This window comes from Ovis canadensis, chromosome 7 (assembly GCF_042477335.2).
Source record: "Ovis canadensis isolate MfBH-ARS-UI-01 breed Bighorn chromosome 7, ARS-UI_OviCan_v2, whole genome shotgun sequence".
NCBI classification, from domain to species: Eukaryota; Metazoa; Chordata; class Mammalia; order Artiodactyla; family Bovidae; genus Ovis; species Ovis canadensis.
This window is the reverse complement of record NC_091251.1, coordinates 6,116,664-6,130,254: the sequence shown is the minus strand read 5'-3', so window position 1 is coordinate 6,130,254 and position 13,591 is coordinate 6,116,664.

The window sequence follows — 13,591 nt, the reverse complement described above, 5'->3', positions numbered from 1 at the left end:
CCTTGCACTGCCTTGACGTTCAAGCCGAGGATCGACTGCCACCACGTGTGCACGTGGGACAGCCCTGTGGGAAAGCCTCGTGGGAAAGCCTCGTGGGAAAGACTCGAGGGAAAACCATAGATCCTTTGATCCACGCTGCGGACTGCGTGACACTGCTGTTACCGCTCTGGAGGAAAGCGCAATGCATGCCCGCATTCGAGACGAGGACTGACTCCCCTGGGGAGACTCCAGACGTACCTCAAGATCCATGTCAGCACTGGAGAGGAATCCTCAGGTTCCGGCCCCGACTCCACACAAGGTCTTAGGCCCGGCATCGACGGGAGAGGAATCCCGAGAGGCCCCCGAGGAACTGGCATGGGGACTGGCCTTTCCTGAGGCCACCAGAGCGGTTCCCTGAGGTCCCCGTCGTAAGTCGAGAGCACCTGCCGCAACTCGAGAAAATCCAGGAGGTTTTGCCCTCCAGGCGCGATGAGGCCCATTTCCGCTGAGGCTTCTCGAGGCCAATCACATCTAACCACTGGAACTTCCAAAGGGTCCTTCACACCATTGCTGCAACTCAAGAAGTTCCCCGACATACCCGTCTCCACTCGAGAGGAAGCACGTGGTGTCCCGCACACATCCAGGGGAGCCCCGTTTCCGCCTCCTAGCTCGAGATGAGGGATCCTTTCCCTGTTTCATAGGGAAAGAATTCCCAGCGTTCCCGTCGCATCTCAAGAGAAGGCGCTCTCCACAGGAAAGGCGAGAGGAACTCCAGGGTCGTGCCACCATTCCAAGAGTCCCCCAGATGTGTCAGTCCATTCCAGAGGAAACTGTTTTCCCTGCACTGCCTTGACGTTCAAGCCGAGGATCGACTCCCACCACGTGTGCACGTGGGACAGCCCTGTGGGAAAGCCTCGTGGGAAAGCCTCGTGGGAAAGACTTGAGGGAAAACCATAGATACTTTGATTCACGCGGCGGACTGCGTGACACTGCTGCTACCGCTCTGGAGGAAAGCGCAATGCATGCCCGCATTCGAGACGAGGACTGACTCCCCTGGAGAGACTCCAGACGTACCCCAAGATCCCTGTCAGCACTGGAGAGGAATCCTCAGGTTCCGGCCCCGACTCCACACAAGGTCTTAGGCCCCGGCATAGACGGGAGAGGAATCCTGAGACGCCCCCGAGGAACTCGCATGGGGACTGGCCTTTCCTGAGGCCACCAGAGCGGTTCCCTGAGGTCCCCGTCGTAAGTCGAGAGCACCTGCCGCAACTCGAGAAAATCCAGGAGGTTTTGCCCTCCAGGCGAGATGAGGCCCATTTCCGCTGAGGCTTCTCGAGGCCAATCACATCTAACCACTGGAACTTCCAAAGGGTCCTTCACACCCTTGCTGCAACTCAAGAAGTTCCCCGACATACCCGTCTCCACTCGAGAGGAAGCACGTGGGTCCCGCACACATCCAGGGGAGCCCCGTTTCCGCCTCCTAGCTCGAGATGAGGGATCCTTTCCCTGTTTCGTAGGGAAAGAATTCCCGGCGTTCCCGTCGCATCTCAAGAGGAGGCGCTCTCCACAGGAAAGGCGAGAGGAACTCCAGGGTCGTGCCACCATTCCAAGAGTCCCCCAGATGTGTCAGTCCATTCCAGAGGAACCTGTTTTCCCTGCACTGCCTTGACGTTCAAGCCGAGGATAGACTCCCACCACGTGTGCACGTGGGACAGCCCTGTGGGAAAGCCTCGTGGGAAAGCCTCGTGGGAAAGACTCGAGGGAAAACCATAGATCCTTTGATCCACGCGGCGGACTGCGTGACACTGCTGCTACCGCTCTGGAGGAAAGCGCAAGTGCATGCCCGCATTCGAGACGAGGACTGACTCCCCTGGGGAGACTCCAGAATTACCCCAAGATCCATGTCAGCACTGGAGAGGAATCCTCAGGTTCCGGCCCTGACTCCACACAAGGTCTTAGGCCCTGGCATCGACGGGAGAGGAATCCCGAGACGCCCCCGAGGAACTCGCATGGGGACTGGCCTTTCCTGAGGCCACCAGAGCGGGTCCCTGAGGTCCCCGTCGTAAGTCGAGAGCACCTGCCGCAACTCGAGAAAATCCAGGAGGTTTTGCCCTCCAGGCGAGATGAGGCCCATTTCCGCTGAGGCTTCTCGAGGCCAATCACATCTAACCACTGGAACTTCCAAAGGGTCCTTCACACCCTTGCTGCAACTCAAGAAGTTCCCCGACATACCCGTCTCCACTCGAGAGGAAGCACGTGGGTCCCGCACACATCCAGGGGAGCCCCGTTTCCGCCTCCTAGCTCGAGATGAGGGATCCTTTCCCTGTTTCGTAGGGAAAGAATTCCCGGCGTTCCCGTCGCATCTCAAGAGGAGGCGCTCTCCACAGGAAAGGCGAGAGGAACTCCAGGGTCGTGCCACCATTCCAAGAGTCCCCCAGATGTGTCAGTCCATTCCAGAGGAACCTGTTTTCCCTGCACTGCCTTGACGTTCAAGCCGAGGATCGACTCCCACCACGTGTGCACGTGGGACAGCCCTGTGGGAAAGCCTCGTGGGAAAGCCTCGTGGGAAAGACTCGAGGGAAAACCATAGATCCTTTGATCCACGCGGCGGACTGCGTGACACTGCTGCTACCGCTCTGGAGGAAAGCGCAAGTGCATGCCCGCATTCGAGACGAGGACTGACTCCCCTGGGGAGACTCCAGAATTACCCCAAGATCCATGTCAGCACTGGAGAGGAATCCTCAGGTTCCGGCCCCGACTCCACACAAGGTCTTAGGCCCTGGCATCGACGGGAGAGGAATCCCGAGACGCCCCCGAGGAACTCGCATGGGGACTGGCCTTTCCTGAGGCCACCAGAGCGGGTCCCTGAGGTCCCCGTCGTAAGTCGAGAGCACCTGCCGCAACTCGAGAAAATCCAGGAGGTTTTGCCCTCCAGGCGAGATGAGGCCCATTTCCGCTGAGGCTTCTCGAGGCCAATCACATCTAACCACTGGAACTTCCAAAGGGTCCTTCACACCCTTGCTGCAACTCAAGAAGTTCCCCGACATACCCGTCTCCAATCGAGAGGAAGTACGTGGGTCCTGCACACATCCAGGGGAGCCCCGTTTCCGCCTCCTAGCTCGAGATGAGGGATCCTTTCCCTGTTTCGTAGGGAAAGAATTCCCGGCGTTCCCGTCGCATCTCAAGAGGAGGCGCTCTCCACAGGAAAGGCGAGAGGAACTCCATGGTCGTGCCACCATTCCAAGAGTCCCCCAGATGTGTCAGTCCATTCAAGAGGAACCTGTTTTCCCTGCACTGCCTTGACGTTCAAGCCGAGGATCGACTCCCACCACGTGTGCACGTGGTACAGCCCTGTGGGAAAGCCTCGTGAGAAAGCCTCATGGGAAAGACTCGAGGGAAAACCATAGATCCTTTGATCCACGCGGCAGACTGCGTGACACTGCTGCTACCGCTCTGGAGGAAAGCGCAAGTGCATGCCCGCATTCGAGACGAGGACTGACTCCCCTGGGGAGACTCCAGAAGTACCCCAAGATCCATGTCAGCACTGGAGAGGAATCCTCAGGTTCCGGCCCCGACTCCACACAAGGTCTTAGGCCCCGGCATCGACGGGAGAGGAATCCCGAGAGGCCCCCGAGGAACTCGCATGGGGACTGGCCTTTCCTGAGGCCACCAGAGCGGGTCCATGAGGTCCCCGTCGTAAGTCGAGAGCACCTACCGTAACTCGACAAAATCCAGGCGGTTTTGCCTCCAGGCGAGATGAGGCCCATTTCCGCTGAGGCTTCTCGAGGCCAATCACATGTAACGACTGGAACTTCCAAAGGGTCCTTCACACCCTTGCTGCAACTCAAGAAGTTCCCCGACATACCCGTCTCCACTCTAGCGGAAGCACGTGGTGTCCCACACACATCCAGGGGAGCCCCGTTTCGACCTCCTAGCTCGAGATGAGGGATCCTTTCCCTGTTTCGTAGGGAAAGAATTCCCGGCGTTCCCGTCGCATCTCAAGAGGAGGCGCTCTCCACAGGAAAGGCGAGAGGAACTGCAGGGTCGAGACACCATTCCAAGAGTCCCCCAGATGTGTCAGTCCATTCCAGAGGAAACTGTTTTCCCTGCACTGCCTTGACGTTCAAGCCGAGGATCGACTCCCACCACGTGTGCACGTGGGACAGCCCTGTGGGAAAGCCTCGTGGGAAATCCTCGTGGGAAAGACTCGAGGGAAAACCATAGATCCTTTGATCCACGCGGCGGACTGCGTGACACTGCTGCTACCGCTCTGGAGGAAAGTGCTAGTGCATGCCCGCATTCGAGACGAGGACTGACTCCCCTGGTGCGACTCCAGGAGTACCCCAAGATCCATGTCAGCACTGGAGAGGAATCCTCAGGTTCCGGCCCCGACTCCACACAATGTCTTAGGCCCCGGCATCGACGGGAGAGGAATCCCGAGACGCCCCCGAGGAACTCGCATGGGGACTGGCCTTTCCTGAGGCCACCAGAGCGGTTCCCTGAGGTCCCCGTCGTAATTCGAGAGCACCTGCCGCAACTCGAGAAAATCCAGGAGGTTTTGCCCTTCAGGCGAGATGAGGCCCATTTCCGCTGAGGCTTCTCGAGGCCAATCACATCTAACCACTGGAACTTCCAAAGGGTCCTTCACACCATTGCTGCAACTCAAGAAGTTCCCCGACATACCCGTCTCCACTGGAGAGAAAGCAGGTGGGGTCCCGCACACATCCAAGGGCGCCCCGTTTCCGCCTCCTAGCTCGAGATGAGGGATCCTTTCCCTGTTTCGTAGGGAAAGAATTCCCGGCGTTCCCGTCGCATCTCAAGAGGAGGCGCTCTCCACAGGAAAGGCGAGAGGAACTCCAGGGTCGTGCCACCATTCCAAGAGTCCCCCAGATGTGTCAGTCCATTCCAGAGGAACCTGTTTTCCCTGCACTGCCTTGACGTTCAAGCCGAGGATCGACTCCCACCACGTGTGCACGTGGGACAGCCCTGTGGGAAAGCCTCGTGGGAAAGCCTCGTGGGAAAGACTCGAGGGAAAACCATAGATCCTTTGATCCACGCGGAGGACTGCGTGACACTGCTGCTACCGCTCTGGAGGAAAGCGCAAGTGCATGCCCGCATTCGACACGAGGACTGACTCCCCTGGGGAGACTCCAGAAGTACCCCAAGATCCATGTCAGCACTGGAGAGGAATCCTCAGGTTCCGGCCCCGACTCCACACAAGGTCTTAGGCCCCGGCATCGACGGGAGAGGAATCCCGAGAGGCCCCCGAGGAACTCGCATGGGGACTGGCCTTTCCTGAGGCCACCAGAGCGGTTCCCTGAGGTCCCCGTCGTAAGTCGAGAGCACCTGCCGCAACTCGAGAAAATCCAGGAGGTTTTGCCCTCCAGGCGAGATGAGGCCCATTTCCGCTGAGGCTTCTCGAGGCCAATCACATCTAACCACTGGAACTTCCAAAGGGTCCTTCACACCCTTGCTGTAACTCAAGAAGTTCTCCGACATACCCGTCTCCACTCGAGAGGAAGCACGTGGTGTCCCGCACACATCCAGGGGAGCCCCGTTTCCGCCTCCTAGCTCGAGATGAGGGATCCTTTCCCTGTTTCGTAGGGAAAGAATTCCCGGCGTTCCCGTCGCATCTCAAGAGGAGGCGCTCTCCACAGGAAAGGCGAGAGGAACTCCAGGGTCGAGACACCATTCCAAGAGTCCCCCAGATGTGTCAGTCCATTCCAGAGGAACCTGTTTTCCCTGCACTGCCTTGACGTTCAAGCCGAGGATCGACTCCCACCACTTGTACACGTGGGACAGCCCTGTGGGAAAGCCTCGTGGGAAAGCCTCGTGGGAAAGACTCGAGGGAAAACCATAGATCCTTTGATCCACGCGGCGGACTGCGTGACACTGCTGCTACCGCTCTGGAGGAAAGCGAAAGTGCATGCCCGCATTCGAGACGAGGACTGACTCCCCTGGGGAGACTCCAGAAGTACCCCAAGATCCATGTCAGCACTGGAGAGGAATCCTCAGGTTCCGGCCCCGAATCCACACAAGGTCTTAGGCCCCGGCATCGACGGGAGAGGAATCCCGAGACGCCCCCGAGGAACTCGCATGGGGACTGGCCTTTCCTGAGGCCACCAGAGCGGGTCCCTGAGGTCCCCGTCGTAAGTCGAGAGCACCTGCCGCAACTCGAGAAAATCCAGGAGGTTTTGCCCTCCAGGCGAGATGAGGCCCATTTCCGCTGAGGCTTCTCGAGGCTAATCACGTCTAACCACTGGAACTTCCAAAGGGTCCTTCACACCCTTGCTGCAACTCAAGAAGTTCCCCGACATACCCGTCTCCACTCGAGAGGAAGCACGTGGGTCCCGCACACATCCAGGGGAGCCCCGTTTCCGCCTCCTAGCTCGAGATGAGGGATCCTTTCCCTGTTTCGTAGGGAAAGAATTCCCGGCGTTCCCGTCGCATCTCAAGAGGAGGTGCTCTCCACAGGAAAGGGGAGAGGAACTCCAGGGTCGTGCCACCATTCCAAGAGTCCCCCAGATGTGTCAGTCCATTCCAGAGGAACCTGTTTTCCTGCACTGCCTTGACGTTCAAGCCGAGGATCGACTCCCACCACGTGTGCACGTGGGACAGCCCTGTGGGAAAGCCTCGTGGGAAAGCCTCGTGGGAAAGACTCGAGGGAAAACTATAGATCCTTTGATCCACGCGGCGGACTGCGTGACACTGCTGCTACCGCTCTGGAGGAAAGCGCAAGTGCATGCCCGCATTCGAGACGAGGACTGACTCCCATGGGGAGACTCCAGAAGTACCCCAAGATCCATGTCAGCACTGGAGAGGAATCCTCAGGTTCCGGCCGCGACTCCACACAAGGTCTTACGCCCCGGCATCGACGGAAGAGGAATCCCGAGACGCCCCGGAGGAACTCGCATGGGGACTGGCCTTTCCTGAGGCCACCAGAGCGGGTCCCTGAGGTCCCCGTCGTAAGTCGAGAGCACCTGCCGCAACTCGAGAAAATCCAGGAGGTTTTGCCCTCCAGGCGAGATGAGGCCCATTTCCGCTGAGGCTTCTCGAGGCCAATCACGTCTAATCACTGGAACTTCCAAAGGGTCCTTCACACCCTTGCTGCAACTCAAGAAGTTCCCCGACATACCCGTCTCCACTCGAGAGGAAGCACGTGGGGTCCCGCACACATCCAGGGGAGCCCCGTTACCGCCTCCTAGCTCGAGATGAGGTATCCTCTCCCTGTTTCGTAGGGAAAGAATTCCCGGCGTTCCCGTCGCATCTCAAGAGGAGGCGCTCTCCACAGGAAAAGCGAGAGGAACTCCAGGGTCGTGACACCATTCCAAGAGTCCCCCAGATGAGTCAGTCCATTCCAGAGGAACCTGTTTTCCCTGCACTGCCTTGACGTTCAAGCCGAGGATCGACTCCCACCACGTGTGCACGTGGGACAGCCCTGTGGGAAAGCCTCGTGGGAAAGCCTCGTGGGAAAGACTCGAGGGAAAACCATAGATCCTTTGATCCACGCGGCGGACTGCGTGACACTGCTGCTACCGCTCTGGAGGAAAGCGCAAGTGCATGCCCGCATTCGAGACGAGGACTGACTCCCCTGGGGAGACTCCAGAAGTACCCCAAGATCCATGTCAGCACTGGAGAGGAATCCTCAGGTTCCGGCCCCGACTCCACACAAGGTCTTAGGCCCCGGCATCGACGGGAGAGGAATCCCGAGACGCCCCCGAGGAACTCGCATGGGGACTGGCCTCTCCTGAGGCCACCAGAGCGGGTCCCTGAGGTTCCCGTCGTATGTCGAGAGCACCTGCCGCAACTCGAGAAAATCCAGGAGGTTTTGCCCTCCAGGCGAGATGAGGCCCATTTCCGCTGAGGCTTCTCGAGGCCAATCACATCTAACCACTGGAACTTCCAAAGGGTCCTTCACACCCTTGCTGCAACTCAAGAAGATCCCCGACATACCCGTCTGCACTCGAGAGGAAGCACGTGGGGTCCCGCACACATCCAGGGGAGCCCCGTTTCCGCCTCCTAGCTAGAGATGAGGGATCCTTTCCCTGTTTCGTAGGGAAAGAATTCCCGGCGTTCCCGTCGCAACTCAAGAGGAGGCGCTCTCCACAGGAAAGGCGAGAGGAACTCCAGGGTCGTGCCACCATTCCAATAGTCCCCCAGATGTGTCAGTCCATTCCAGAGGAACCTGTTTTCCCTGCACTGCCTTGACGTTCAAGCCGAGGATCGACTCCCACCACGTGTGCACCTGGGACAGCCCTGTGGGAAAGCCTCGTGGGAAAGCCTCGTGGGAAAGACTCGAGGGAAAACCATAGATCCTTTGATCCACACGGCGGACTGCGTGACACTGCTGCTACCGCTCTGGAGGAAAGCGCAAGTGCATGCCCGCATTCGAGACGAGGACTGACTCCCCTGGGGAGACTCCAGAAGTACCCCAAGATCCATGTCAGCACTGGAGAGGAATCCTCAGGTTCCGGCCCCGACTCCACACAAGGTCTTAGGCACCGGCATCGACGGGAGAAAAATCCCGAGAGGCCCCCGAGGAACTCGCATGGGGACTGGCCTTTCCTGAGGCCACCAGAGCGGTTCCCTGAGGTCCCCGTCGTAAGTCGAGAGCACCTGCCGCAACTCGAGAAAATCCAGGAGGTTTTGCCCTCCAGGCGAGATGAGGCCCATTTCCGCGGAGGCTTCTCGAGGCAAATCACATCTAACCACTAGAACTTCCAAAGGGTCCTTCACACCCTTGCTGCAACTCAAGAAGTTCCCCGACATACCCGTCTGCACTCGAGAGGAAGCACGTGGTGTCCCGCACACATCCAGGGGAGCCCCGTTTCCGCCTCCTAGCTCGAGATGAGGGATCCTTTCCCTGTTTCGTAGGGAAAGAATTCCCGGCGTTCCCGTCGCATCTCAAGAGGAGGCGCTCACAACAGGAAAGGCGAGAGGAACTCCAGGGTCGTGCCACCATTCCAAGAGTCCCCCAGATGTGTCAGTCCATTCCAGAGGAACCTGTTTTCCCTGCACTGCCTTGACGTTCAAGCCGAGGATCGACTCCCACCACGTGTGCACGTGGGACAGCCCTGTGGAAAGCCTCGTGGGAAAGCCTCGTGGGAAAGACTCGAGGGAAAACCATAGATCCTTTGATCCACGCGGGGGACTGCGTGACACTGCTGCTACCGCTCTGGAGGAAAGCGCAAGTGCATGCCCGCTTTCGACACGAGGACTGACTCCCCTGGGGAGACTCCAGAAGTACCCCAAGATCCATGTCAGCACTGGAGAGGAATCCTCAGGTTCCGGCCCCGACTCCACACAAGGTCTTAGGCCCCGGCATCGACGGGAGAGGAATCCCGAGAAGCCCCCGAGGAACTCGCATGGGGACTGGCCTTTCCTGAGGCCACCAGAGCGGTTCCCTGAGGTCCCCGTCGTAAGTCGAGAGCACCTGCCGCAACTCGAGAAAATCCAGGAGGTTTTACCCTCCAGGGAAGATGAGGCCCATTTCTGCTGAGGCTTCTCGAGGCCAATCACATCTAACCACTGGAACTTCCAAAGGGTCCTTCACACCCTTGCTGCAACTCAAGAAGTTCTCCGACATACCCGTCTCCGCTCGAGAGGAAGCACGTGGGGTCCCGCACACATCCAGGGGAGCCCCGTTTCCGCCTCCTAGCTCGAGATGAGGGATCCTTTCCCTGTTTCGTAGGGAAAGAATTCCCGGCGTTCCCGACGCATCTCAAGAGGAGGCGCTCTCCACAGGAAAGGCGAGAGGAACTCCAGGGTCGTGCCACCATTCAAAGAGTCCCCCAGATGTGTCAGTCCATTCCAGAGGAACCTGTTTTCCCTGAACTGCCTTGACGTTCAAGCCGAGGATCGACTCCCACCACGTGTGCACGTGGGACAGCCCTGTGGGAAAGCCTCGTGGGAAAGCCTCGTGAGAAAGACTCGAGGGAAAACCATAGATCCTTTATTCCACGCGGGGGACTGCGTGACACTGCTGCTACCGCTCTGGAGGAAAGCGCAAGTGCATGCCCGCATTCGAGACGAGGACTGACTCCCCTGGGGAGACTCCAGAAGTACCCCAAGATCCATGTCAGCACTGGAGAGGAATCCTCAGGTTCCGGCCCCGACTCCACACAAGGACTTAGGCCCCGGCATAGACGGGAGAGGAATCCCGAGAGGCCCCCGAGGACCTCGCATGGGGACTGGCCTTTCCTGAGGCCACAAGAGCGGGTCCCTGAGGTCCCCGTCGCAAGTCGAGAGCACCTGCCGCAACTCGAGAAAATCCAGGAGGTTTTGCCCTCCAGGCGAGATGAGGCCCATTTCCGATGAGGATTCTCGAGGCCAATCATATCTAACCACTGGAACTTCCAAAGGGTCCTTCACACCATTGCTGCAACTCAAGAAGTTCCCCGACATACCCGTCTCCACTCGAGAGGAAGCACGTGGTGTCCCGCACACATCCAGGGGAGCCCCGTTTCCGCCTCCTAGCTCGAGAGGAGGGATCCTTTCCCTGTTTCTTAGCGAAAGAATTCCCGGCGTTCCCGTCGCATCTCAAGAGGAGGCGCTCTCCACAGGAAAGGCGAGAGGAACTCCAGGGTCGTGCCACCATTCCAAGAGTCCCCAAGATGTGTCAGTCCATTCCAGAGGAACCTGTTTTCCCTGCACTGCCTTGATGTTCAAGCCGAGGATCGACTCCCACCACGTGTGCACGTGGGACAGCCCTGTGGGAAATCCTCGTGGGAAAGCCTCGTGGGAAAGACTCGAGGGAAAACCATAGATCCTTTGATCCACGCGGCGGACTGCGTGACACTGCTGCTACCGCTCTGGAGGAAAGCGCAAGTGCATGCCCGCATTCGAGACGAGGACTGACTCCCCTGGGGAGACTCCAGAAGTACCCCAAGATCCATGTCAGCACTGGAGAGGAATCCTCAGGTTCCGGCCCCGATTCCACACAAGGTCTTAGGCCCCGGCATCGACGGGAGAGGAATCCCGAGAGGCCCCGGAGGAACTCGCATGGGGACTGGCCTTTCCTGAGGCCACCAGAGCGGGTCCCTGAGGTCCCCGTCGTAAGTCGAGAGCACCTGCCGCAACTCGAGAAAATCCAGGAGGTTTTGCCCTCCAGGCGCGATGAGGCCCATTTCCGCTGAGGCTTCTCGAGGCCAATCACATCTAACCACTGGAACTTCCAAAGGGTCCTTCACACCATTGCTGCAACTCAAGAAGTTCCCCGACATACCCGTCTCCACTCGAGAGGAAGCACGTGGGGTCCCGCACACATCCAGGGGAGCCCCGTTTCCGCCTCCTAGCTCGAGATGAGGGATCCTTTCATTGTTTCGTAGGGAAAGAATTCCCGGCGTTCCCGTCGCATCTCAAGAGGAGGCGCTCTCCACAGGAAAGGCGAGAGGAACTCCAGGGTCGTGCCACCATTCCAAGAGTCCCCCAGATGTGTCAGTCCATTCCAGAGGAACCTGTTTTCCCTGCACTGCCTTGACGTTCAAGCCGAGGATCGACTCCCACCACGTGTGCACGTGGGACAGCCCTGTGGGAAAGCCTCGGGGGAAAGCCTCCTGGGAAAGACTCGAGGGAAAACCATAGATCCTTTGATCCACGCGGCGGACTGCGTGACACTGCTGCTACCGCTCTGGAGGAAAGCGAAGTGCATGCCCGCATTCGAGACGAGGACTGACTCCCCTGGAGAGACTCCAGAAGTACCCCAAGATCCATGTCAGCACTGGAGAGGAATCCTCAGGTTCCGGCCCCGACTCCACACAAGGTCTTAGGCCCCGGCATCGACGGGAGAGGAATCCCGAGACGCCCCCGAGGAACTCGCATGGGGACTGGCCTTTCCTGAGGCCACCAGAGCGGGTCCCTGAGGTCCCCGCCGTAAGTCGAGAGCACCTGCCGCAACTCGAGAAAATCCAGGAGGTTTTGCCCTCCAGGCGAGATGAGGCCCATTTCCGCTGAGGCTTCTCGAGGCCAATCACATCTAACCACTGGAACTTCCAAAGGGTCCTTCACACCATTGCTGCAACTCAAGAAGTTCCCCGACATACCCGTCTGCACTCGAGAGGAAGCACGTGGGGTCCCGCACACATCCAGGGGAGCCCCGTTTCCGCCTCCTAGCTCGAGATGAGGGATCCTTTCCGTTTCGTAGGGAAAGAATTCCCGGCGTTCCCGTCGCATCTCAAGAGGAGGCGCTCTCCACAGGAAAGGCGAGAGGAACTCCAAGTTCGTGCCACCATTCCAAGAGTCCCCCAGATGAGTCAGTCCATTCCAGAGGAACCTGTTTTCCCTGCACTGCCTTGACGTTCAAGCCGAGGATCGACTCCCACCACGTGTGCACGTGGGACAGCCCTGTGGGAAAGCCTCGTGGGAAAGCCTCGTGGGAAAGACTCGAGGGAAAACCATAGATTCTTTGATCCACGCGGCGTACTGCGTGACACTGCTGCTACCGCTCTGGAGGAAAGAGCAATGCATGCCCGCATTCGAGACGAGGACTGACTCCCCTGGGGAGACTCCAGAAGTACCCCAAGATCCATGTCAGCACTGGAGAGGAATCCTCAGGTTCCGGCCCCGACTCCACACAAGGTCTTAGGCCCCGGCATCGACGGGAGAGGAATCCCGAGAGGCCCCCGAGGAACTCTCATGGGGACTGGCCTTTCCTGAGGCCACCAGATCGGTTCCCTGAGGTCCCCGTCGTAAGTCGAGAGCACCTGCCGCAACTCGAGAAAATCCAGGAGGTTTTGCCCTCCAGGTGAGATGAGGCCCATTTCCGCTGAGGCTTCTCGAGGCCAATGACATCTAACCACTGGAACTTCCAAAGGGTCCTTCACACCATTGCTGCAACTCAAGAAGTTCCCCGACATAGCCGTCTCCACTCGAGAGGAAGCACATGGTGTCCCGCACACATCCAGGGGAGCCCCGTTTCCGCCTCCTAGCTCGAGATGAGGGATCCTTTCCCTGTTTCGTAGGGAAAGAATTCCCGGCGTGCCCGTCGCATCTCAAGAGGAGGCGCTCTCCACAGGAAAGGCGAGAGGAACTCCAGGGTCGTGCCACCATTCCAAGAGTCCCCCAGATGTGTCAGTCCATTCCAGAGGAACCTGTTTTCCCTGCACTGCCTTGACGTTCAAGCCGAGGATCGACTCCCACCACGTGTGCACGTGGGACAGCCCTGTGGGAAAGCTTCGTGGGAAAGCCTCGTGGGAAAGACTCGAGGGAAAACCATAGATCCTTTGATCCACGCGGCGGACTGCGTTACACTGCTGCTACCGCTCTGGAGGAAAGCGCAAGTGCATGCCCGCATTCGAGACGAGGACTGACTCCCCTGGGGAGACTCCAGAAGTACCCCAAGATCCATGTCAGCACTGGAGAGGAATCCTCAGGTTCCGGCCCCGACTCCACACAAGGTCTTAGGCCCCGGCATCGACGGGAGAGGAATCCCGAGAGGCCCCCGAGGAACTCGCATGGGGACTGGCCTTTCCTGAGGCCACCAGAGCGGGTCCCTGAGGTCCCCGTCGCAAGTCGAGAGCACCTGCCGCAACTCGAGAAAATCCAGGAGGTTTTGCCCTCCAGGCGAGATGAGGCCCATTTCCGCTGAGGCTTCTCGAGGCCAATCACATCTAAC